Source organism: Arvicanthis niloticus, chromosome 5 (genome assembly GCF_011762505.2).
Source record: "Arvicanthis niloticus isolate mArvNil1 chromosome 5, mArvNil1.pat.X, whole genome shotgun sequence".
In the NCBI taxonomy this organism is placed as follows: domain Eukaryota; kingdom Metazoa; phylum Chordata; class Mammalia; order Rodentia; family Muridae; genus Arvicanthis; species Arvicanthis niloticus.
The window spans coordinates 17,812,642-17,837,708 of record NC_047662.1 but is presented as its reverse complement, the minus strand read 5'-3'; the positions used below and the strand labels follow the sequence as shown (position 1 = coordinate 17,837,708).

The 25,067-nt window shown below is 45.0% G+C and overlaps 1 protein-coding gene and 1 long non-coding RNA gene across 8 annotated transcripts in view; one reads left to right on the top strand and one right to left on the bottom strand.

The window, feature by feature from the left end:
* Positions 1–9,029, bottom strand: part of Zbtb40 (zinc finger and BTB domain containing 40) — a 69,535-nt gene extending 60,506 nt beyond the window's left edge. For 6 of the 7 annotated variants that reach the window (XR_013110381.1, XR_013110382.1, XM_076933942.1 and 3 more), the window contains exon 1: positions 8,865–9,029. The gene's annotated coding sequence lies outside the window, so the exon portion shown is untranslated. The remainder of the gene's footprint in view (positions 1–8,864) is intronic. The other variant, XM_076933941.1, reaches the window with a different exon arrangement.
* An 80-nt stretch (positions 9,030–9,109) lies between these two features.
* Positions 9,110–9,657, top strand: LOC143442195 (uncharacterized). Its single transcript, XR_013110205.1, has 2 exons — positions 9,110–9,218; positions 9,371–9,657. It is a non-coding gene; the product is annotated as an uncharacterized LOC143442195 (long non-coding RNA).
* Positions 9,658–25,067: the final 15,410 nt, after the last annotated feature.

Here is a 25,067-nt window from a genome sequence, read left to right as displayed (position 1 = left end):
ATGAGGAGCTTCTCAGGTGATTCCCCACCCAGTTCTCACATGTCATAGCTGAGTGTTTTTTCTTGAAGCTCCTTATTGATGGAAGTCTAGGAAGAGACTCTTCCTGTTTCCAATCTTACATGTGTAGCTGCACCTCATGCCAACTGGCCTAGAACGTCCTGTGGATACCTACCATTCCTCACTGATAAGTCAACTGGAGCTGGGGATTAAACCCAGGGATGAGCGTATTTACCCCAGACCTAAGTCCTTACTAAATTCACAATAATAAACAGCTGTCCTTTGGTACCTGTGTGTGTTGATTCTAGTCCCTCACAGTTACCAAAGCCTTTGGATGCCCAAAGCTCACAGAACATTGTGCAGAACTTTGAACTACCCATGCATATCCTTTAGTAAACTTCCATCTCTTGTGTAAATGCTTTGTAAACCACTGTTCCAGCAAGTGTCCAGGAAAGGAAAACTCTGAACATATTCAGAACAAGTGCATTCTTCTCCAAATATTTTCAATCCAAGGTTGGCTGAATCCATGGATGAAAAACCCATATGCAAACAGGGCCAGTGGTTTATTCTAAATGGTAGGCAATGAGGAAGACAATCTGGAAAGATGAAGACAGTTGCAAGGTGGAGCCCCATCTATAGTAGGTAACACTTAGCATTTCTTGTGCTCTAAGCATGGTGGTATCTTATACTAGTGGCATGATACAATCTTGTAAAACCAGTGAGTCCGTTACTAATATTAACCTCTTACCACTGAGGAAGTGGAGACTTGGCAAGATGAAGAGATTTGCCCAAATAGCCAAGTCAAAGGGTGGCGGTCAGAACTCACACTGTCTGATGCCAGATATGACACTGCTACTAGAAAGTTCTAAGGCCCAAGCCTGAGAACACAAATTAGATGAACCAAGTCCTCTTACATCTGGACAACTGCTCAGAGGTACCACACACAGAATATACAAGATGTTTCTTAAAATGACATAAGAAAATGGGCGGGAAGTTCCCATGCTCAGCACTTATCCCGAGTACAAGAGACCCTGGATTCCATCCCCAGCACCAATGAAACTGAGGAAATGGTAAAGCCTACTTAGTCGATGCTGTGTGAAGCCCTGGAACAGGGCAGACCTTAAGTGCTCTCACAAGCCCAGATGCTAAAAGCATGAACCTCAGAATAGAGCTACTGGGAGGTGGTGAAAATTTAGAAGGTAGGGTGTATGGGAAGTCTGGGCACTGGGGCATGTCCTAGAGGGGATAGTGGATTCTTCTCCTCTGCACACTCCTAGTTTCACCACAGGTCCCAAACTATCAGAGCCAACCAACCACAGGCTAAACCATGAACCCAAAACTTATAAAACCATGTGCCCGAACTCTTCTCTTTTACAGCTTGCTATCTCTTGGGTCTTTCATATGACCCCATGCTCAGTTTCCCAGTGGTGTTTGTGAATGGGGCATGCCTCTCCACCCAGCGGAGCTCTACTGAACTCAGGCCAATGCCCTTCATGATGCCCAGCACTACATAGACCAGACACTTGGCTCTCAGGGAGCACATGGCCCAGCTGGGAAGAAGAGCCCTCTCTCTCTGCCTAAATCTGCCTTTTCTTCTGCCTTTGTAGAGAAGGCTGGAAGCACAGAGCGACTCTAGACACCTTTCTGTACTATGTCCTACCAAAATGCTCAGATCACTCAGCCCTCAGTACCCTCTGTGTGCGCTCCACAGAGCAACAATGCCATTCTCCTTTCCCGTGCTGTTAACTTCTTCCTTTGTCTTTGAAGAATTGGGAATTGCTTTCATCTCTAGCATTCCCCCAGTCCATCACCAGGGAGTATAACAAGAGGGTTATCTTAAGGAACTAACAAAAAAAAAAAAAAAAAAAAAAAAAAAAAGCGAAAGTGTAGCTTCTCTACTGCCTTTAACTCTAGCAAAGAGCCTGTGGGATCCCATCATTATTTGCTCAAAAATGTTCAAAGGGAAACGTGAAAATTTCATCCTCACCATTCTGCAGCCCAGGAAAGAAACCCAGAACTCTAGGGACCAATTACTCCACCGTCTGGACTTTGACCTTCAAAAGTCTCCCTCTGGTTTTAACCTGACTGGAACTGAGGGCAACTGTCAGCAGAGGACAGTGGAATGAGCAGCTTGTGTCCAGGGTGATGATACGTAATGACTGCCAGGCCCTCAGAGAAATGCTCCAAAGTTACAGTGCCATGCAAACCTACAGGCTAATAGAGCAAATTTTCACTGTCTCTGCTTTAAAGTCTCTACCTTCGTGACATCGGGCTAGGAGCTGGGCACTCAGAACCAGGGCAGCCCTTTGAAAACCAATCACGACTGGTGGCTCTAATAAAACCAAAGGGAGGGGTCGGAGCAGGCAGAACACATAGAGGCAGTGAAGCGTGAGCAAGGTTGGCTGTCTATGGACAGGAGTGAGAAACATTCTGGATGGGAAGCTCGTGCCAATGCTAAAACACAGCCAGGCTAAGGACAGCACTCCTGTCTCCCTCTTTCTGCTTTTCCCATGACAAGTGGAGCTGAAAATTTAAAAAGCAATCTGTAGAGGATCGTATACAGAGCTAAGCCTCATTTACCTTTGCAATTCTAGTACAGAGCCTTCAACATGTGCTTCCCCAAGCCTAAGAAGGAGTTTGCCGTAACCTTATCCTCAAATTAATATACTGGGAGTCTTTCTTCATAATTTTTAGAAATGGGAGCTGGGAGCGAAGCTGGTTGATTCTAGCTCAGTGGGAAGCACTTCCTAGTATGCCCCAAAGGCCCTAGTACCACCACAAGAGTAATAATCTTAAAAAAAAAGACTAATAATTACGGACCTTAAATTATAAAAATAAACACATAGGAAGAACAGCAAATAGCCTCAACGGGTTATATTTCTATGTATATGCACACACACACATTTATATATATGCATATGTATACATATACGTATATGTATATGCAGCACTGATAATTAAAGACATCATGGAAATGAGAGGGAGTCGGGGGAGAGTGAGGGGAGATTGTGGGGTGGAAATGATGGGAACATGGGACTCATGTATGAAATTCTTATAAATTGTTCAAATAATCAGTGCCAAAATTCTAAAAGCTGAAGTAATTTGTGCGATGGACATGGGGCCAGTGCAGGGCTTTTTGTGTGAGATGAGGACTGGCTCGCCGGCTGCACACTCTTACTGGAGTAAACCTGATGGTCCCTACTCAGCATGAGTGAGACTGGTATTCACTGGCTTCCACTGCTGGTTAGAATCAGAAAATGTGAAAATCTAAATAAAATAGGTGAACTCTACCAAAGGAGTGGGGTAGGGCCAGCAGCATCTAATGCCGAGTGGCCGTGAGGGGCACACAGGGCATACTTATGTAAAACACCTAGTGCGGTGCATGGCACTTTGTGCGTGTTCAACAACAGTCATTTTATTACTGATGTGCTATTGCTGGATACATTAAAGCAGAGAACTGCTCTGAAGCAGGTCTGCAGACTTAGGGACTCCTGGGTTTGGAACAACAGGGAACTTTTGAGGTACAGCTCTCAATGCCCTCTCCCTGTCACCCTCTCGTTCCCCCTTTCTAGTTTACACGCCCATTAACAGGTGGACACTGAGTTCTTCCTAACACAAGACAAAGTGCTAAGTACTGAACAGGAAATTGTGGAGACAACAGAAGAGCCTTGGAGAGGACAACATATTAACATGAATCCCCTAAAGGCCTATCTAAGAACATGCATCTGATTGCAGGTTAGATAGAAGACTGTTGCAATGTTGCAAAGCACTGAGGGACAGTAGCTTTAACCAGAGCAAGAGAAAGGGGAGGGAGCAGAAACCAATAGACTGGGGACTTAACCCACAGCAGCTTCTACCACTGCCTCCTGCTGATGGCAGGAGTGTAACGAGGCAAGCGTGTAACCAACTTGTGACATGTAACCCAGTCAACCGCCAAGCTGTGTACATTAAAGATCACACCACACAAAAGATTCGCAATGATGAAGCTGTATGCCAGGCTACCTGCTGAGCGTGTGTGAGGTTCTGAGTGTAATCCCTTGTACTAAAAAGAAAGACATCAAATCTTTGTAAAAGAGGAAACAGCGGGGGCATGGTGGCCTACACCGGGAATCTCAGTCTTGGAATGAAATGCGAGAGAATCAGAATTCAAGATCATCCTTGTTGATGTAGGGAACTCAAGGCCAGCCTGTGTCACATGAACCCATCTCACAAAAGAAAGGCAGATGGGCAAGATCTGCTAACGAGGTTGAAGAGCCACTGCCCACTTCTCACTAGTCTACTGTAAGGGCCTAACATTCACACGGCATTTTTGAAGCCCATCCTTAAGCTTGTCGATTATGTCTGATCCTTCACACAAGAAACAAAATCTGAAAAGGCACTTTCGGAACGCTAGAGGTCAAGCTCACAAACCTGTTCAAAGTGACTGGCTGTGTGACTTCACTCTGTTACAGACAACATTCATTATCAGCTCTGCTCCTTTTGAGGAGTCAAGGAACCTGTAAGATCTGATGAAAGTGATGGGCTCTCCTCCAGGAAGAGTGAATGGCACTGGTTCGGATTCTTAGGCATCTTCAAAGGACTCATGGATCCACTGAGAGTCAATATTTCTCTGGAGATTGAAGCCCTTGGACTTTTGTGGATCAGTCATACTGTACTTACTCTGTATAAGGAAATGAGTTACTATGTGCTGTGATTCTAGGATTTGAGTTAAATAGCATCAAGGAAACAGAGGAAAAGCAGCTTCCTTTCCTTACCCTCCGTTCCCTGGAGGGCTGCCAGGGCCTCACAGTGTGCTTTCTGCAAAATGAAATACAGTAGCCTCTGTACAGCTTAGGGAAAATGACAGTTTCATGTCTGAATGTGAGTGTCCTTAATATTTAACTCCTTCCTATATGGTTAGTAAGCTTGCTTCTCCACATTATCCAGATAACTGCTTTGGAAGGTAAGCAATTGGAACCAGAAAAGCACATACCCCAATTCAATTTCCTTGGAAAACCAAAGCACTCACGGGGTTGAGAGTTGAGAAAGGCTGAAAGCCAGTGCCTTCCCCCAGGGTGTCAGCCCAGGTGGAGCTGGGGAGGGGTTATATGAGTCCTCAGTATGAGGCAACAGGGCATACCAATTTGTTTTTCAATCTATTTTACTTCAGTTCAGAGCATCATCTCAGACAGACAGCCCAGGAAAACAAGCCGTACTTTGGTCCTCCCAGCCTTCCTCAATCTCCAAATGCAGCTGACTGTTGCCAAAGTGTGGCTTGTTTTCCTGGGCTGCTGTCTGCACTGATGCTTTGAACTGAAATAAAATAGATTGAAAAACAAATTGGTATGCCCTGGCTCCTCCTGCAGTTTCATACCATACTTCAAAGCTGGCATCACCACCTACTCTTTACTGGAACCCAACAGACCCAAATCATAAAGTAGAAACAGCAAAGCTCAGATGGGAAGGTCCCACCCAGACTCAAAATAGCAATTTAATTCTGGCTTGCAGTTCAACACTGCATTAACATGCCACTCTGCGGCCAGCTCCCAGCTCCATTCTCTGGCCTGGGTGACATCTTCTGATGACATGCCCAACACGGTTACAGCATACAGTTTAAAGCAAAACCTGACATCCATTCTTTCATGTGACAGCTCCAGCAATCCCTCAGCTTAGCACAGTGCGTGGTTTCTCTACTCACGTTCTGTTCAAACCTATTCAAAAGGCCTGGTGCTTTTCAAGTATTCCATATCATAGGACAGGACGCTATGGTTTTTGTTTTTTGAGACAGAGCCTCATGATGCTTGCTTTTTTTTTTCTGGGCTGGCCTCAGACCCACAGAAATCCACCCTGTTCTTGCTTTTGAGCCCACAGACTAAAGGTGTGTGCCACTGAGCCTGGCTTAAAGGATGTAACTTTATTAAGAAGATTTTGAAAGGAAATCCACAATCAACTGCAAACACACCCTGTAGGCAGCACGCAGCATTTCCCAGAAACCCCTAAGAAAACACAGATGTTGGCGCTGAAAGTGTAGCTCAGGCTCAGATCACTTGCTTGGTGTGGTGTAGGCCTGGGCTCCATTCCCAACACCCCCCCAAAATTCAGGAGTCTCTGACAGAGGAATACAAACAGCTCCAAGCTTAAAGCACTAAAATGATTAAAAACTTTCTGTGTAGACAATTATCTAGCTTGGTTTTAAGAACTAAATTCTGGGTTGATGAGATGGCTCAGTGGATTAAGGGTACCTGCTGCCAAGCCTGTCATCTGAGTTCAGTCCCTCATGGTGGAACAACATGGAGGAAGGAGAGAACCAAGTCCTGTAAACTGTCCTTCCTTCTCAGTCACACTGTTGCATTCAGGCACCCACACCCTATCACCTAAGCTCTCCTCTCTCTCCCTCTCTCCCTCCCCCACATGCAATTAATGTAATTTTTAAGTAATTTACAACAACAATTAAATTCCATGAGGGAAAGCTGTTCTCTATTTAAACATCAGGAGAAATCTTTCTCCCCACTCCCCAAAAGATAGAAAACCGTCTATCCTGCCACCCCTCATTTTGCTAGTAACATCTGAATTTGCACTGTTATTTAATACATCTGGGGCCAAAGTTGGGTTAGTATTTCCAAATAGATTTAACTGCATGTAACAGGAAGCACACTGTACCCCAACTCTCCACACTGAGGCAGGAGGATAGGCTGCTTTACCAGTTCAAGACCAAGAAGACCCCACCCCAGAAAAAAAAAAAAAAACAACAAAAACTTGAGATCTACTAGGATATTTTCTCTTCTTTAACGAAGACAATTTTGAGGAAGCTGCACCGTCCAGACTGTAAGAACAGACAAGGACTCTGTGATACACCAAGCCACCCAGCTCTGAGCTCTTGGTGTGAAACAAATTCCTAAGTATTTGCTCAATGGATGCTCAAAATGTGTATATTTACTATCCTTATGGATAGTAACATGAAGTTGTGGCATGGGCTAGTAGCTGAGGCCACAAAAAGTGAGGTGTGGCATTACTCTTGTGGACCCCACAAGCTTGCAGAAAAGGCAACAGATGGAACACAGCATGGCATGATCTGTTTACTTCAGCTCCATGCTCCCCATGCATAAACCATGTAATACTCGCCATCTCCCCCCGGGGTAAAATGTTAATCCTAACACTAGCTGTGTCACAGACTAGGTGACAGTTCATATTAAGCCTTAGTGCCAGTACCTGGCACAAAGAAACTGCTCAGTGAGCATTAACTAACTCATGTTATTGCTATGATGTTATGAGATAGGTGTCTGAAACCAGTCATTCTAGGGGTGATGTCCAACTGTAATTCCAGCATTTGGAAGCTTTGGCAAGAAGATCTCAAGTTAAAGGTGAGCCTTGGCTGCACAGCAGGACTTTTTTTTTTTTAAAGGAGAAAGAATTATTTCTGTGTACCTGTACGTTACAAGCCCTTTGAAGAATTTAAATTCCACAAAGAGGCAGAAGCCGTGGTTATCTTGTGCAATAATACATTTCCAGGAATCATACCTGCACATAGTAGAAGCACCGGATCTACTGATTAAACTCACTTATGCAAGCATAAGTGTAAAAAAATAACCAAAAAACAAAATAACGTTAAATGGGCGACGGAATTTGGCAAGAGGCACATGCCTGTAACCTCACCACTTGGAAGGAAGACCAGAGGAGCAGGAGCACAAGACCAACTATAGAGATGTGTGTGTGTATGTGTGTGTGTGTGTATACACAAATACATACATGTATATTTATTTATTCCCAGGCCAGCCTGGGCTACAAGAGATCTTATCTCAAAACAAACAAAAGACAGGATGGGAAATACCATCACAGAAGAACCATGTCTACATTGACAGGTGAGCATAACGTATGCCAAGCACTGAAAATGTGCACTTCCTAACCCTAACCCTAGATTGCTTAAACAGTTATAACCCATAGATCCAATTACAAGGAAGAACACTCCCAGAGGGAGAAAACTTTACAATCTGAAGCAATCTGACCTAGGCTACCATGGTGGTTGGAGGGGAGCGGTCCCCAGTGACAGGCTCACATTGCCAGCCCTATAACCTAGCACACCCTAAAACAGCATCATCACATTTCACGTTTTGTGCAGGGAAAATACACTGCAAAGCTACATATAAACATAAAATAGATGGTCAATTGCACGCACTGGGCGGGTGATAACTTTGCAAAGAATGAGAAACTACTAGCTTGTCCGAGTCATGGAAGACAGGGTATTGTGTCACTTGAACACTAGCTCAATCTACTTGTGCCTTGGGCCAGGGTTGGCAAACTTCTGTAAAGCGCCCTAGAGAAATGACTCCGGCTTTCTGGGCCTTTCCATCAAAGCCGAAAAGCAGCCAGGCAACTGCGCGCACTCCCCCGCCCCGCGGCAGGGGAGCGGCTCCACAACACATTTTAAAAAACGAACGTGGCTGAGTCTCCGTGCAACTTCACTTCTGGGAGCTGAACTTTTATTTCCTATGACTTCTATTTCCCCACAACTGTTTTAAAACGGATAAACCAGTCTTGTCTCGCAGTAAACAAAAGCTGAGAGCAGAGACGGGAGGGAGTCCTCCGGGCGCGGCCGTCGGCGATGCAGCCCGGGAACCGGGTAATAAGGGCCGCCGTTGCCAGGCAGGGTCCCGCGTCCTCCAGCGGGACGCTACGACCGAGACTACGCCCGAAGTGAGGGCTGTCCCTGAGGCCACGTCCCGAGGACAGCGGGCGGCGGCGGCTGTAATCAACGCGAGCCCAGCGGAGCTCGCTACGCGGGTCCCCTGCGTCCCCGGGGGTCCCGGGGCGCCCCTCACTCAAGGAGTCTCTGGAGCCTCCGCCGCAACAGGGGTCTCCACGCGGAGTCCCAGCGCCGTTTCTATGGTTACCTGTTTAGTACCGATTCAAACTGCCGTTCTTTATTGACAGCGCCATAGAGGACACGAACACTCCTGCCCGAAGGGAACAATAAAGCTTTCTCCATTCAACAGCGTTGGAGACGCCAAAAGGCAGCCATCTTGGGGCCCGGGACGCCGAGAGCCGTAGCCCGGATGTGCGCACGCCATAGTCACGTGCTGGGGGGAGGTCTCGCGAGAAGGCGGGGCCTGCGTCACGTGCGCGCGCTCTACCAATGGTAGGCTCCCAAGATAAGTTGGCTCCTGGTCTGCTCTTGACCTTTGACCTTCGCGACAGTATCTTGGGAGAAGTTTCTTTAGTTTGATCCAACCCTTACCACCTCTAAGGTTAGCAGGGAAGAGATAACAAGGATTTCTTTCCTTCTTTCATAACAAACAGTCATGTGCAGGGCGGGAACGAGACTGATTTCTGGACTGGTCTTGGTGTGGGTGTACACAGCATTTCTTTTGGCATTATTCTCTCTTGTTTTTACATGTAGCACCACGCTGGAAAACCCGGGCCTGGGGAGTCAAATGGATGTGAATCAGATCCAGTTAACATCAGCCTCATTGACGCTGATCATGAAAGCTGTCACTGCATCACATGGTGACCTATTTGTCCCTGCTACCGATGCCCAGATCCAGGCTTCCTGTTACAATGTCTAGCTCCCAATGTGACTACAGCTGTTCCATCGGCAATGACAGTATTCAGTCCTGTCCTCAGCCCTGTTGCTGTCGTTGTCAGCTTAACTCAATGCAACACGTTTAAAACAGAAACCCAACCTATCTACCAGAGCCGTCATCACTCAAATTGCCGTTACCTATTTACTTACTGTGACTGCAGTTTACAGCCACTGCCAAGGATAATAAATTAGAACAGCCTGGATCATTAGAGCGCTCTGGCCAGCTGTTCTGGTTTATTTTTGTTGTGATAAAATACCGTGACAGAAAGTAACATGAGTCAGGCTTGGTGACCCACCCTTTAATCCTGATGCTTTGGAGGCAGAGGCAGGCAGATCTCTGAATTTTAAGGCTAGCTTGATATGGATGGATGGATACATACATACATACATACATACATACATGGTTCCAGGACACCCAAAGCTACATAATATGACCAAGAAGAAGGAGGAAGTCCAAGGGGAGAAAGATTTATTTCAGTTTACAATTGCAGGTTAGTCCATCACTTTGTCAAGGCAAGACACAGACTTGAAACAGCTAATCACATCGCATCCATAGTCAAGAGCAGAGAGAAATGAATGCATACATGTTCTTGCTTGTGCCCAGTTGGACTGCAGGCACAGTTCATGACCCCTTGTCTGGGGAATGGTGCCACCTGCAGTGGACTAGGTATTCTGACATTGGTTAATTCATGACACCTCCCCAGACACACACACAGGGACCAACCCCATGTAGACAATCCCCTAGTGAGACACTTTCCAGGTGATTCTAGGTTGTGTCAAGCTGACAAGTTACCACACCATGTCCCCTGTTGGTGGTTTGTCAGCACGAGGCTACTTTCCTGCCACAGTCAAACCAGTATCTGATAGGTCCCTGTCTGGTTCGCGGTCACCTAGTCACTGTTATCCACACAGATCACCATCACCTTAGCATCAGATTTATCATATCTGCACCCTCTAGACCTTCACCTACAGCCGTTGTGAGTACTGGTCCCCCACATACAGCAGCCCCACGTTCCCCCTTCCCCCGTGCCCCAATGTAGAGCTGTCAGGTTTAGGAAATACCTAAGACAGTGCTCAGCATATAGGTGCTCCACAGGTAGGTACTAAATTGTTGTGTTTTTAAAGAATGATATGGCTACTGGCCATTGTTGTATAGAGAAATGGAGTTGACTTGCATCTCAAGCAATAGGAATAAGTCTTAAGCTCTGTTTAACCAGGTTCTATATCACATAAGGACTAAAAGGAGGGATCACAAGAAAAGAGGCTGCCATACACACAGAATTTTCATGACAGTGATTACGGAGAATGTTGCTCTAACTGGAGCCCGATGTTGGACGCCAAACTGTTGCAGCCCGTACTGCCCGTTCCGGTCCGAGGGTCAGGGTCTAGAGAGAGAGAGGGGGGGGGGGGATAAAGGGATAAAGGGGAAGAGACGCGAAGAATGGAGACAAGACAGAGATTCTGATCAAGTCTCGTTTATTGAAGGGAATTCTGAGCTATTTATAGGCTTTTGCCACGTGCCTTGTAGGCGCGTGGATACCACGTGCCTTGCAGGTGTTGATATGACATAAGCCTTACAGGCGTCTATAGCGTGGACAGCACGTGCACCGCAATGCCTTGCAGGCGTGGATAGCACGTGTGCCTTACAGGCATGTATGGCGTAGATAGCACGTGGACAGCACGTGAACTGCATGTCTTGCAGGCGTGACTACCACGTGCACCTTGCAGCTGGGGCCAGTAAACAGCAACACAAAATATGTGGGATATCAGAGTGTGCTTCAGCTGTTGTAGGCTATTGAAAACCAAATCTTTCGTCAGGGTATATGGTTCCAGATGGCTGCAAAGTTGATCTAGCTGCTTTCTGCTAAAGTCGGCTCCCAACAGGTCCCCCTTTTTAAATTTTTTTTCAAAAGGGAAGGCTGGGAAAACTTACGGAAACTGTGCCTGTCCTAGGTTGGAACAAAGGACCCCAGCCTCCCTTTCCCGTCCTTGGATACTCAACAGCCATTGGTTGAGCTCCTGTCTTAGGATGGTGAGGCCTCCCTTCTTTTAGGGGCAAGGGTCTCGGTATGCTCTCTTACCCGTCACTGACTATCCGGCTTAGCGCGTAAGTTAGGGGTTAATCCTCATCAGTCTTGATGACAGAAGTTTCAGAGTCCCCTACTTCCAGCCTGTAATAGCGGACCTGTATGGGTTTCATTTGTATAGTATCTTGTACAAAAGCCATCAGTTTGTTGAACCTTATTAACCCAAGAGACAAGAGACTTAGCAATGCCTGAACAGTCAATATAAAAGCAACACTCTTTTTTAAGGGTAACACATAACTCCCTCTATCAGAGGAGTAAAAAGTGTAAGCCTCTTCTATTCTGTTTATAAATGTCTTATATCAGAATCTAAATCTATATAAATACAGAACTGATCATAGCTTTGATCTAAAGAAAACTAAGGAAATCCCTGTTCTTGCTCTAGTCAATCTCAAACCCAAAAAACAACTATAGTAACTGTGGTAGTGGGTTTTCTCCTAATCTAAATTCCCACTAAATCTAAAACAATCTAGTTCCCCACTAAATCATAAGTCAGGGAATCAAGAGTCCAATAGAGCCACCCTGGAGATATGGGTGGTGATGTCTCCTTCAGCACTGATAACTTCCCAAGTCAGGTTTACTCGTTGATCTGTTCCAATTTGAAGGCAATTGTGAAGCATCTTTATGTTTCCTGTGAAGAAAAAATACGCTTCTCAGGGGGTTTCTCCTCCCTGGATTTGTTATTGTTGTCTATTTGTTTAATCAGTCTCTCTGGCAGCCAACGTGCAGCATCTGCAGTTTGGGAATATATGCAAACAGAACCTCTTCCCCAGATAAGCACTGGGTCTGGCCCATTCCAGGTTCCAGTTAATGGATCTTTCCAGAGGACTGTTGCAAAAAAATTTTTTTTGTATCAGGATGCCAGAATCTATCTGCAGCAGATTTTCCTTCAGAATCCAAATTTAAAAAATTTAAAATGAAGAGTGCATGATGAAGGATATTTCTGGGGGACCCCTTGGTAGGGTACCATTCCCCCTTTTTAATTTTTTCAAATTGACATTTAATGGTTTGATGTGCCCTTTCTACTATATCTTGGCCCTGTGGATTATATGGAATACCCGTTTTATGTAGTATTCCCAATCTTTCACAAAATTGGTGGAAACTGGAGCTTGTTTAACCTGGGCCATTGTCAGTTTTTATCTGTTTAGGCACACCCATTACAGCGATTGTAGCAAGCATATGAGCAATCACATGCTTGCTTGCTTCTCCAGTTTGTAATGTTGCATAGATGAAACCACTGTATGTGTCTACACATACATGTATATATTTTTGCTTGCCAAATTCATTATAATGAGTAACATCCATTTGCCAGATACTGTTTGGTATCAGTCCCTTTGGATTTACACCCAAATGAGGAACTGGTAAAAGTTTAACACATGATTGACATTGTTTGACAATTTGTCTAGCTTGTTCTCTGGTAATTTTAAACATAACTCTTAAGGTTTTAGAATTAAGGTGATGTAACTCATGAGCCTTTATGGCCTGATCCAAATTAGATTTTTGATCTGATAAAGTCACTGCAGTTATTCGAGTAGCTAGGTCTGCCTTGGTATTTCCTTCAGAGAGAGGACCTGGTAGCCCAGTGTGGGCTCTCAGGTGTCCTATAAAGAATTTACACTTTCTCTTCAAAATTAATTGTTGGCACTGTAAAAACAAATCAGCTGCTTCTGAGGAATGCTTTATCTGTGCAGCAGTTTCTAGCAGAGGGATAGACTGAGCTATGTATGAGCTATCTGTATAAATGTTAATGGGTTGATTTGGAAATGCTTGAAACACAGCAATAACAGCATGTAATTCAACCAATTGAGCTGACACAGATGATGTAGCAAAGGAGATTACTTGATCTTTAAAGGCATAAGCAGCTGTTCCTGATGAGGAACCATCAGTGAAAACTAGCAATGCTTCCTTGATAGGTTCATGTGCAGTACGAGATGAAAAAACAAATTCATGATGATTACAAAGCTGAACCAATTTATCTGGTGGATAATGATTATCTATCTGACCAGCAAATGAGGCACATGCAATAGGCCAGACTTCAGAATTCTGCATAAGCCAATCAACCTGATGCCTTGTATAAGGTTGTACTATGGCATCAGGATCTTTTCCAAAATATTTTTGACTGTTATCTCTGCCTAACATAATCATATCTGCTACAGCTGCATAGTATGGATTAAGAACCTTCTTGGGGGATGAGGGAAGATGAACCCATAATATGGGTGCAGTTTGCCAAAAAACTGCAGTAGGAGTCAGTTTAGTGTTAAAAATAAGAAAATATAAAGGCTTAGAATAATTAATATGAGTTACAAATTGGGATGAAATAGCACTCTCTACCTTCTGTAAGGCTTTTCTACCCTCCTCTGTTAGAGCCCTGCCAGATTTAGGGTCAGGATCTCCCTTGAGAATATCAAACAGAGGCTTCAATTCTCCTGTTGTAAGTTTCAAATATGGTCGTAGCCAATTAATGTCTCCCAGTAGTTTTTGAAAATCATTAAGTGTCTTAAGGGAATCAGTCCTCAGTGTGGCTTTACTATTAATAATACTTGGACCATTAATCTGAAATCCTAAATAGGTATATGGGTCTTGTAATTGCACCTTTTCTGGTGCTATTTGTAACCCTGCAGTCTGTAAAGCTGTTCTAAGATCATCAAAGCACTGGAGTACCTGTTTTCCATCTTTTCCAGCTATCAAAATATCATCCATGAAATGAATCATGTAAATTTGCTTCCACATAGTTCTAACACCCTCTATGGCAGAAGCCACAAACTTTTGGCACAAGGTAGGACTATTAGCCATACCCTGAGGCAATACCTTCCATTGATATCTTTTCATAGGTTCTCTAAAGTTTATAGAGGGAATACTGAAAGCAAAACGTTTTCTATCATTAGGATGTAAGGGGATAGTAAAAAAACAGTCTTTTAAATCTATAACTATTTTAAAATAACCTAAAGGTATGGCCACCGGTGTGGGCAGCCCAGGTTGTAAGGCTCCCATTTTAATCATGGTTGCATTAACAGCCCTCAAGTCTTGCAACAATCTCCACTTTCCTGATTTTTTCTTAATGACAAATATTGGGGTGTTCCAGGGAGAGTTACTCTCTTCCAAATGCCCTGCCTGTAATTGCTCCTGCACTAGCAACTGGGCAGCTTGTAATTTTTCGGTGGTTAGGGACCACTGATCCACCCAGATGGGCGAGTCCCCTTTCCAGGTGATGGGATCCACACAACGTCCTAGGGGTGCAGCTGAATCAGTAGCCCCCATCAAAAATACCCCAAGCCTCTTCTTTCATTGTTACCATAAACTTCAGTAGGATGAATAATTTCATCTTCACCTTTTCCTAATCCTTTGTCTGGGGAAAGCACAGAGTTTACCATTTGAGCCATGATTACTTCATTAGGGCTGCACATAATCAATCCCAACTGGGATAACAGATCTCTGCCCCAGAGATTAATGGGAAGGCCTGGGATGACATAGGGTTGTATATTTCCTGTATTTCCTTCTTTATCTTTCCACGTCAGCACCTTAGAGCTTTGTAGTGGATTTTGACTTTGGCCAATACCCCTTAAATTGGTTAAGGTTGGGGTCAGAGGCCAGGTAGCAGGCCAATCACTTTGTTTTAGGATAGTCACATCAGCTCCTGTGTCAACCAAGCCTTGGAATGCCTTTCCATCTAGCCAGATTGTCATCATAGGTTTTTGTTTAACTATAGGCTGTACCCAGTATGCATCAGAGGAACCAAAACCTTGATTCCCCTCTTTTAGGATTCTTATATTTGTGATTAGTAGGGTACAATGGAAGTAACAATAGTTGAGCTATCCTCTTTCCTGTAGGAATGGTGACTATGTTCTGAATTGCCTGCGCCATTACCTTAATCTCACCCTGATAATCATTATCTATAACTCCAGGAAAAATTTGTAATCCCTGCATAGTAGCACTGCTTCTTCCCACTATCAGGCCAAACACATTTGGATAGAGTGGCTCCAGTGGGTAAAGCCTGAGGTCCCATTTCTGGGGTTAATACTGTGTGGGTGGCAGAACTGAGGTCCAGTCCTGCGCTTCCTGGTGTTGCTCGACTAAGTTCAGAAAGGGATTGGTATTTGCTGGTAGGACACTGACTGCTCCATAAGCCTGTTTTGGCTTGTGTCGGTTCGGGGCCTGGAGCTGGCCCCTTTTCCCGTTTCCCTGATCATAGAAAAGGGTGTTACCTTGTGCGTCTCTTTTAGACATACAATGACTAGCCCAATGCCTTCCACGTTTGCAACGTGGGCAGAGCCCAGGCTGTTTTCTGGGCTGTCTCTGGCTTAACTCATTTTCTACTTTGCAATCTCTTGCAAAGTGTCCAGGCTTACCACATTTAAAACATGTCTTTCTGTCTTTATTTGCCAAAAAATCTCTTACAGATTTTCCTTGCATAGCAGCTGCCATAGCTAAGCCCTGTTGATAAGAGGGACCTATGTCAGAACAGAGTCTGATATATCCCGTAAGGTCTGTCTTTTTCCTATAAGGTCTAATGGCCGCTTGGCAGGCAGGATTAGTATTTTCATATGCAAGTTGTTTCACATAATCTACACCTGCCTCTGCATTGCCAAAAATCCTCCCTGCTGTTGTCATTAATCGATGAACAAAGTCAGAAAATTGTTCATCAGGCCCTTGCCTGACTGCTGTTAAAGATGCACCAGGGTCTCCCTTTACCGGGAGTTTACGCCAAGCCTTCATGGCTGCATTTTGAATTTGAGCAAATAAACCTGGGTCATATTGCATCTGGTTATCACTAGAAGCAAATTGCCCTTCTCCTACTAAGGCATCAAAGGACCAACCATTGCCTGCCTGAATGTTTCTCCTAGCTGTCTCTTTACAATTCTCATGATACTCTGATTTCCAAATAAGATAGTCTCCACCATTAAGAACTGCCCTCACTAACATATTCCAATCACTAGGAGTTAGCCACTCCTCTGCAACAGATTCTAAAATTGCAAGAGTAAAGGGAGCAGTGGCACCATATTGAGATACTGCATTTTTTAATTCTTTAATAATTTGAAAATTAAACCCTGTGTGATGTCTCCAAGCAACCCCTTGAGCGTCTCTGGTCTCTGATACAGGGAAAGCCTTAGCGTCTCCCTCCTCTGGCTGATCTGTAGCTGAACTAAAGCTAGAGGATAGGGACTGCCTTTGGACACCAGGTTGAGGAACATGAAAATCCGGGGGATTTTCGCAGTTAGTCTCTTGAGACCTCTTCCCTGTCCTTAATTTCTGTAACTGGTTACTTAAGCCCTGATACTCGTTTTCTAACTCTATCAGTTGTTTAAGGGTAGTAATTTTGTCCTGTAACTTCTTTTTAGGATCTACAACCATTGTCTCCATTGGGGGAGCACTTGGAGGTGGAGGCACATAGAAAGAGGGCATTTCAGCATCATAAAATTTAACTTCCTCTTCCTCTCGGTCAGCACAATCTGGCTCTGACAAATTGTCATCAACCTTTGGCTGTATTTTGGATTCTAACTTACGCTTCTTTTTATTTTGAACCAAAATGACAGCATTCAAGAACAAAACCAGAAAATTAACACATGTGAGCAGCAAACAAAACCGAAACAGAGAGTTGAATTCAAGCTGACAAATTTCTTGTCCCATTTTCATTACCTTTCTCAAAACAAACCAAAACAGAGAGTTGGATTCAGGTTGACTAATTTCTTGTCCCATTTTTCTTACCTTTCTCAATGCGGCAGATTCCTGCGGCAACCAACAGATCCTTCTTCCGTAAAGTCCCTCACTGGGTCTCTTGTTCCCGCTGCCTCTCGTTGAGCGCCAAACTGTTGCTCTAACTGGAGCCCGATGTTGGACGCCAAACTGTTGCAGCCCGTACTGCCCGTTCCGGTCCGAGGGTCAGGGTCTAGAGAGAGAGAGAGAGGGGGGGGGGGATAAAGGGATAAAGGGGAAGAGACGCGAAGAATGGAGACAAGACAGAGATTCTGATCAAGTCTCGTTTATTGAAGGGAATTCTGAGCTATTTATAGGCTTTTGCCACGTGCCTTGTAGGCGCGTGGATACCACGTGCCTTGCAGGTGTTGATATGACATAAGCCTTACAGGCGTCTATAGCGTGGACAGCACGTGCACCGCAATGCCTTGCAGGCGTGGATAGCACGTGTGCCTTACAGGCATGTATGGTGTAGATAGCACGTGGACAGCACGTGAACTGCATGTCTTGCAGGCGTGACTACCACGTGCACCTTGCAGCTGGGGCCAGTAAACAGCAACACAAAATATGTGGGATATCAGAGTGTGCTTCAGCTGTTGTAGGCTATTGAAAACCAAATCTTTCGTCAGGGTATATGGTTCCAGATGGCTGCAAAGTTGATCTAGCTGCTTTCTGCTAAAGTCGGCTCCCAACAGGAGAACAGACTCTTTTTCAGTGCTGGGGAACAAAGCCAGCTCTTGCAAATGGCATTCAAGGGCTCTTCCAATGAGCCACATCTCCCAATCCCAAGAGTAGGATTTTTGAAAGTGTTTTTTTTTTTTTTTCTTATTTTAAAAGGAATATATGGTATCAGGCAAAATGTCTCAGCAGGTAAATTCACTTGCCACTAAGCCTGATGACCTGAGCTTCATCCCTGGAACCTCAGAAGATTCCATGGGTTGATTCCCATGGGTTGTCCTCTGATCTCCACACATGCTCTGGCACATGTCTACGCCCACACAGATAAATAATATACATGTAGTGAAGACACCATATGGCCAGGGAGATGGGGCAGTAAGCAGAAAAGCTCTTGTCACACAAGCCTGACCTGAGCTCCATCACCAGCATCCATGGGGAAAAACAGAACCAACTCTAGAGGGTTGCCCTCTGACTTCCACGTGTGTGCACTCACACACATGTGTGCACATCGTATACACATAATAAAATTAGAACAACAAAAATGCCTTCCCCAGTATTCAAGAACACACACGGAGGGAAGTGGGGAGAACACGGGAGGGGAGACATAGGGAGGAGGCAGGGAGGCCTAACTGCAGTTTCCAGGTAACATTTGCTTCAAGTTTGACACTGAGTATCCCTAATCTGAGAGTCTGAAGTCCCAAGTGTTTCACAACTCAGAAGAATTTCCAGTGGCAATATACAGTCATCAGTAGAAAAATTCCACACCAGGTCTCACGTGGCAAACTGCAGTTAAAACGTGGGTGAAGGGTCCAGAGCAGTGGCTCAGAGGTTCAGAGCATCGGCCACTCTTCCAGAGGGCTTGGATTCCACTTCCAGCACCCACAAGGTGGCTCACAGCCATCGGTAACTCCTGTCCAGGGGATCTGACATCCTCTTCTGCCCCCCTCAGGCACTAGGTACCCACATAACGCACAGACATTCATACAAACACACACACAAATGAGTACACTGGCAATCTGATTTTAAGTAACCTTCAGACTAACAAGCACCCATGACTTTCATGTTTACATGTGAGCCAATCCCCCACAGCAAATATTCCAAAAATCTGAAATCCAAAATAATTCTAGTCCCCAAGCATGTTCAGCTTGCACGTGACATTTAAAAAAATATCTTGTAACTTATTTACTCTTTGGCAACTCCATACATGTAAACATGTTGATCGTATGCATCCCGGTTTACCACTCCTACTCCCCTTAACAAGTCCCCTCCCACTTTCATGTCTTCTTTTTTAAAAAAAAAAAATTTAGAACCAGCTAAGTCCAGTTGGTGCTGCCTGTTGGAAACCTGATTGGTCTTGTTGGCTTGATCTTGTGCGGGCTACCGTGGGTGTGGTGACTATGTCGTGTCCCAAAGGCAGCTCACATAGCACCCCTTCCCGTCCGGTCTCCTGCCCTTGCATTCCTTCCACCTCTCTTTGGAAATGTTCCCTAAGCCCTGGCTGCAAGGTAGATGCAGGGGCCTGATGTGGAGCTGGGTGTTCAGCTCAACAGACACTTGTCCCCAGCACTTCAACCACCTTTGCATCTCTATTGCAGAAAGAAGTGTCTCTGGCCAGGGAGGAGATGAGCACTGAGCAGGAGACAATCTTCTGGAAGTGACTCGCCTACAATTCAGGAAGAAGAGCACCGGGAGGCTGGGAGGAGGGTTCATGGTGGGATAGGGTTACAGAAAAGACCATCCCTGGCTTCTGGCTGGTTGCCCCCATGGAAGAACCTTCTACCACAGTAGCTTCACTTTCTCACAGTGTCGATGGCTTTTGTGAAAATAGCATGTGCTGTGCTTCCCTAATGGTAGAAGCTTGACCTTGATGGGAAAGACACTTGGGGACTTTCAACTCTTTCCACCTTAAAGAGGTGGTTCTCAGGCCATTGCCCCATGTAAGATACCCTGCATGGTTCCAGTTAATCCATCCACTAGGGAGCCCTAGGAGTGTGGGTCAGTGCTAGAACACTCAACTATTATTAAGTGGTCCTGAGTTTGATCCCCAGCACCAAAAGGTAAATAAAATGAAGGGCTGCTCTTTCCACACCAAGGACATGGACACGGGAAGTAAAGCAGCCACCTGGGTTTCATTGCTCACTAGAGCAATTGTCATTTATCTCTTTCTATCTCCCTACCATGTGCCTTGCCATGTGAGTGTCTAGATTATCTCATTTAACTCTCATAACCACCCAGGGACCTGGGGATTGTGAGGCTGGAAAGATAGTTCAGCAGTTAAAAACATTTGTGGTGGGGGGTGAGGAGATGGTTTAACGGTGGTTAAGAACACCGACTGGCCTTCCTGGGAACCCGGAGTTCAACTCCCAGCACCCACATAACAGATCACAACTGTCTGCAACTCCAGTTCCAGGGACTCTGACACCTTCACACATGCAGACAAAACACAAATGCACATAAAAAAATAAAATAAAACATTTATGGCACTTGCAGAGGACTTGGATTTGGTACCCAGGCAGTTCACAATCACCTATAACTTCATCTCCAGGGGATGTGATGCTCTCTTCTGGCATCTGTGGACACCTGTGCTCATGAGCACATAGCCCCCGACACATACACAACACACACACACACATGCTTAAAAATAAAATATTTTTTTAAAAAGAGGAAACTCTCTCAAAGAAGGACAATAATTTGCCTACAAACACACAGCTCTTCAGAGAATTAGAGCTTAACCCAGGAGGTCTGACTCCAGAGTCTGTACATTCTTCAACCTTGAATACTAACATGATATATATATATATATATATATATATATATATATATATATATATATAATGTGTTCACTGTAAGGAATGGAAAGACTACAGGAAAAGACTAAGAAGAGAGCAGGAAGCCAGCGACTGTAAAGCTCGCCACTCAGCTATACCCTGTCATTAGAGATGAGCGTCTCTCCATCTCTGGATGTGGTTACATTAGCTGGTGGCTGTGGAGACAGTAATGACAATGATGACAGATCATACCCACTGATCGCTGCCCCATGCACATTATCCCAAGCCCTCTCCGTGAACCAACACACTCAGTTTCCGGAGAGAGGGTGGAAAGACATCATTTTATTAAAATGAGCTCATTGAGCATATTCAGGGTTCACAGCAGCCACCCACCTGCTGATGTCTCCCCCTAAATCTGATTCCCCCCTAGTGTTGCTGTCTTCCAATCAAATCCGGAGCCCAGAGTCCTGTGCTGCAAAAGTCGAGTCTTTAAATAGCATCTTCCATGCAGCTGCTGCCGGGTCAGCTATCTCTGCTGCTCCCCAAGGCAGTGGTGTTATTTGTGGAATCAAAGTCAGCTACATACAGGCTGCACGTGTGCTTTGTGTTAGTTAGAGCAGGTATCAGGGCTTTGGGTCCCCCTTCCTGCCTTTCCAAGTGTTAGCTTCTTTGTCTTTCCCTTCAGTCCCCAGTGAAGTCCCAGTCTTCAGATCTTGCCCAGTGGCCACCTCAGTCCCAGATGGTACCGCTGTCAGAATTCGCCAAATATCTCAGAAAGGTCAGCTGCCTGCTCATCTCTCCTAGATGACAAAAGACAAAAGGGCGAGCATCTTGCTCCAGCTGCACTGCCCAGCCTGGGGCACTTCTCGAGCCCTGCGCCTGCTGATATATTATAGATGAGTTCAGGGTTTTGGTTGGGCCCAAGGCCAAAGGCACTCTCACATTCAGAAGGTTGCAATCAATGTGTCTACTGACACAGTGCACAGACCCTTTGTGTTCATCCCACCCAGGACCCAAGGGCTGTTTCCCCCCCCCCCAAGCTTGTTTCTCCCTTTCAGCTCAGAGATGATGCCCCCATCGGCCATTCTCCTCAACGCTTCTCTTTCTAGCCTTCAACCAGTCTTCAGCTCCTGTGGATTTTCACTCTGGTTTGATGTCCAACACTACAGGCATGTGCATACATTCGTGGACACACACACACACTCACACATGCACATCATGGAGAGAGACTGTCTAAAATCTCTTTGATCATCTGAGCCTTCAGTGATCTATCTGTCTGCAGGGGGGTTCTTGGGGATGAAACCGGCAAGTGTGCACACGCTCTGAGCAAGCTCCGCCTTCCAACCCAAAGCATAATCTTTTTACTGGTGTAGGGTTTTGCCTTGGTGTTGATGGCCGCTGGATGATCAAGGTAGTTATTGCTGATGCTTGCGGTGACTGGCAGTTTCTTAGAACAAGACAGCAGCGACTATCCTGGCTAGTTTTATGTCAGCTTGACACAAGCTAAAGTCATCTGAGAGAATGAAACCTCAATTAAGAAAGTGTTTCCAAAAGAGCAGGCTACAGGCAAGCCTGTGGGGCATTTTCTTAATTAGTGATTGATAGGTGAGGGCACAGTGCATTGTGGATGGTGGTCCTGGGTGCTATGAGAAAGCAGGCTGAGCAAGCCATGATGAGCAAGCCAGTAAGCAGCAGCATCCTTCCATGACCGCTGCATCAGCTCCTGTCTCCAGCTTCCTGTCCTCACTGCTTTTGAGGATGAACTGTGAGCAAAATAAACAATAGTAACCCTGACTAAGACAGAGATCTTTGATGTGTTGATTGACTTACGATGCTAGGAATTGAAGCAGGGGCTCTTGCATACAGACACATGCTGTATGATTGAGTTACATCTCTGGCCCTCAGATGACAGCATCAGTGTTTGCAAAAACAAGGTTAATCTCATTGTATGTCTCCGTGTAACTATGTATACTGCCAACAGCGACATTTTGAAAGCAGTCCTTTTTCTCCCCTCAAAAGTAGGTTTAAAATATTCAGAAAACCACATTGGAAACAGATGTGCACTCGTCAAGGCTTGTTCTGTACCTGCAGCACAGGCAGAGGAGAGATTTCCCATAATCCTTTTAAAAATTGTATTTATAAACCTTACCATAAAAAGCCTTGCATAAAAACATCACATACTCAAACTAGCCAGACCCAAAGTCTATACAGCTCAATAAACTTCTGTACGGTTAGAATGGGCATGCAGAACAGATGTGGAGCCTCACTTCAAATCTTGTGCATTTGGAACCAAATATATTTTATGCTCTTATCCTCCACTAAAACCAAAACAAAAAATCTTTGATGGATTTAGAACTAGAAAAAAAAATTACATCTATCTCCTCCGTCATAGCCGGTGTCGATTACCTGCACTCCGCCCTCCCTCACCCTCTTACATTGATCCTTATTCTCCTTTCTCCACGTTTCACTGTAGCCACTGCACATTTGTTTACATATATACATATAGTCTTGGCTCTACTCCCCATGAGGAACATGAGGCTTATTTCTGAGGTTGCATGATCTTGCTTAATCTCATACATTCAAAGACACCCGTTTTCCTGCCAAGTTTTTAACCTTCATTTTTCTTTAGAAAAGTGCCCCATTTTTATATATGCACAATTTCCCATTGTCCATTCATCTGTTGAAGGAAAGCTAGGTTGGTTCCAGTTCTTTGCGCACATCCAAATTTGTTGTCAGATGTAGACATGACAGCCATGCTGACCACGGCGGGGTCATATCTCACAGTGGTCTTAGTGTGCATTTTCCTGGGGACTGAGGACAATGAACACATTTAAAAATAGCTATTGGCCATTTGGGTTTCTTTCTTTCTTTTAAAAATTCTCTATTCAGTTTATTTGCCCATGATTAGTAGTTTTAATTTCTGTATTCTCTGTAAACTCTACACTTTAGTCCCTGTCTGTCTGTTAACTCTGCTGATTGTGTCCTTTTCTGTGCAGAAACATTTTATACTCATGTATCTGTTGATATTGGAGTTACTTCCTGTGCTGTCAGTATCCAGGTTTAAAAAGTTCTTGCTATGTTGGCTGTGGTGGCTCTCATCTTTAATCCCAGTACCCTGGAGGAGAGCCAGGTCAATCTCTGATTTTGTTGTGCACACCTCTCGTGCCCCCTTTCACCCGCGAACAAGGACACGAGAGACAGTATTCGGGTATCACCACAGCGAGGCTTTAATCTGTATCAGCAGACACGGAAAGACGCGGAAGGGCCAAAGACAGGAAGAGGCACAGCTTAAATACACCCTAGAGTGATGTGTTCACTTCTGATTGGCTGTTCACTCATCACCCAATATTATGCCTCGGGATTGGCCAGTGACTTTGGCGGGCTTTCTGCCTTTGCAGCTGTGCAGTTAATTGTTTACTAGTGGGAAGGACACGATGTCCATGCCATCTTGGAATGGCGAATTATACCACTGCTAACAGTGGCTTCCTACATCTCCCCCTGTTTAAATTATTAATATGGAACAGCCTTTTGCCTATCAAACGCAGCACCAATCAAGATTCGAACTCAAGCCCAATCAAGCAAACTCCATCTTGGGGGAATAAGCGATCAAGAGCTTATAGCCCGAAGATTCTCCCTTACCCTACCAGGTGCAATGGAGACAAGCCCTCTGGGTACAAGGGCTAAGAGGAAGTAAAGAGGAATTGACACCCATCCCTGTGCAATGGAGTATAGCTCCCAGGAGTGCAAGGGCTGTCAACCTACTATTCAGGTACCACAGCTATTTAGGCAAGGGCTGGCTGGACTTAGACCTCTCATCGACCCAGTGCAATGGGCTGAACCCTTGGGGTGCATCGACTGAGGGTCTCAGTCATCGGCTACTTTCTTAGCCTAGATAGTCAAATTTCAGGGGGAGATCCTTGCTCCAAGACTGTGAGTGCTTGGGCACTAGTGGCCTTGTCACGTTTTTGTTGGGCTCTGAGTTTACAGACCAACCATCATGAACACTAATCCACAACATAGCTCAGCACCAAGCAGGCCTATCCCCACCCATTTAAGAAAGAAAGAAAAAGCAGAAGAAATTCAAGAAGTAAAATCGCCAAGGGAAACAGGGTCCATCTGTGCTCCATCAAGGCTCGAAATCCGGATCTGCAATTGTTGTTGCATCTGGTCCAGTTCCCCAGTCCAATTCTCTTTTAAATAAGCAGAAAGATTATGGCTTTGAATAAATGTATCATTCACAAATCTCAGAGGTGTAATACCTGGATGTGGGGTTGCTGACACGCAGCTTATTTG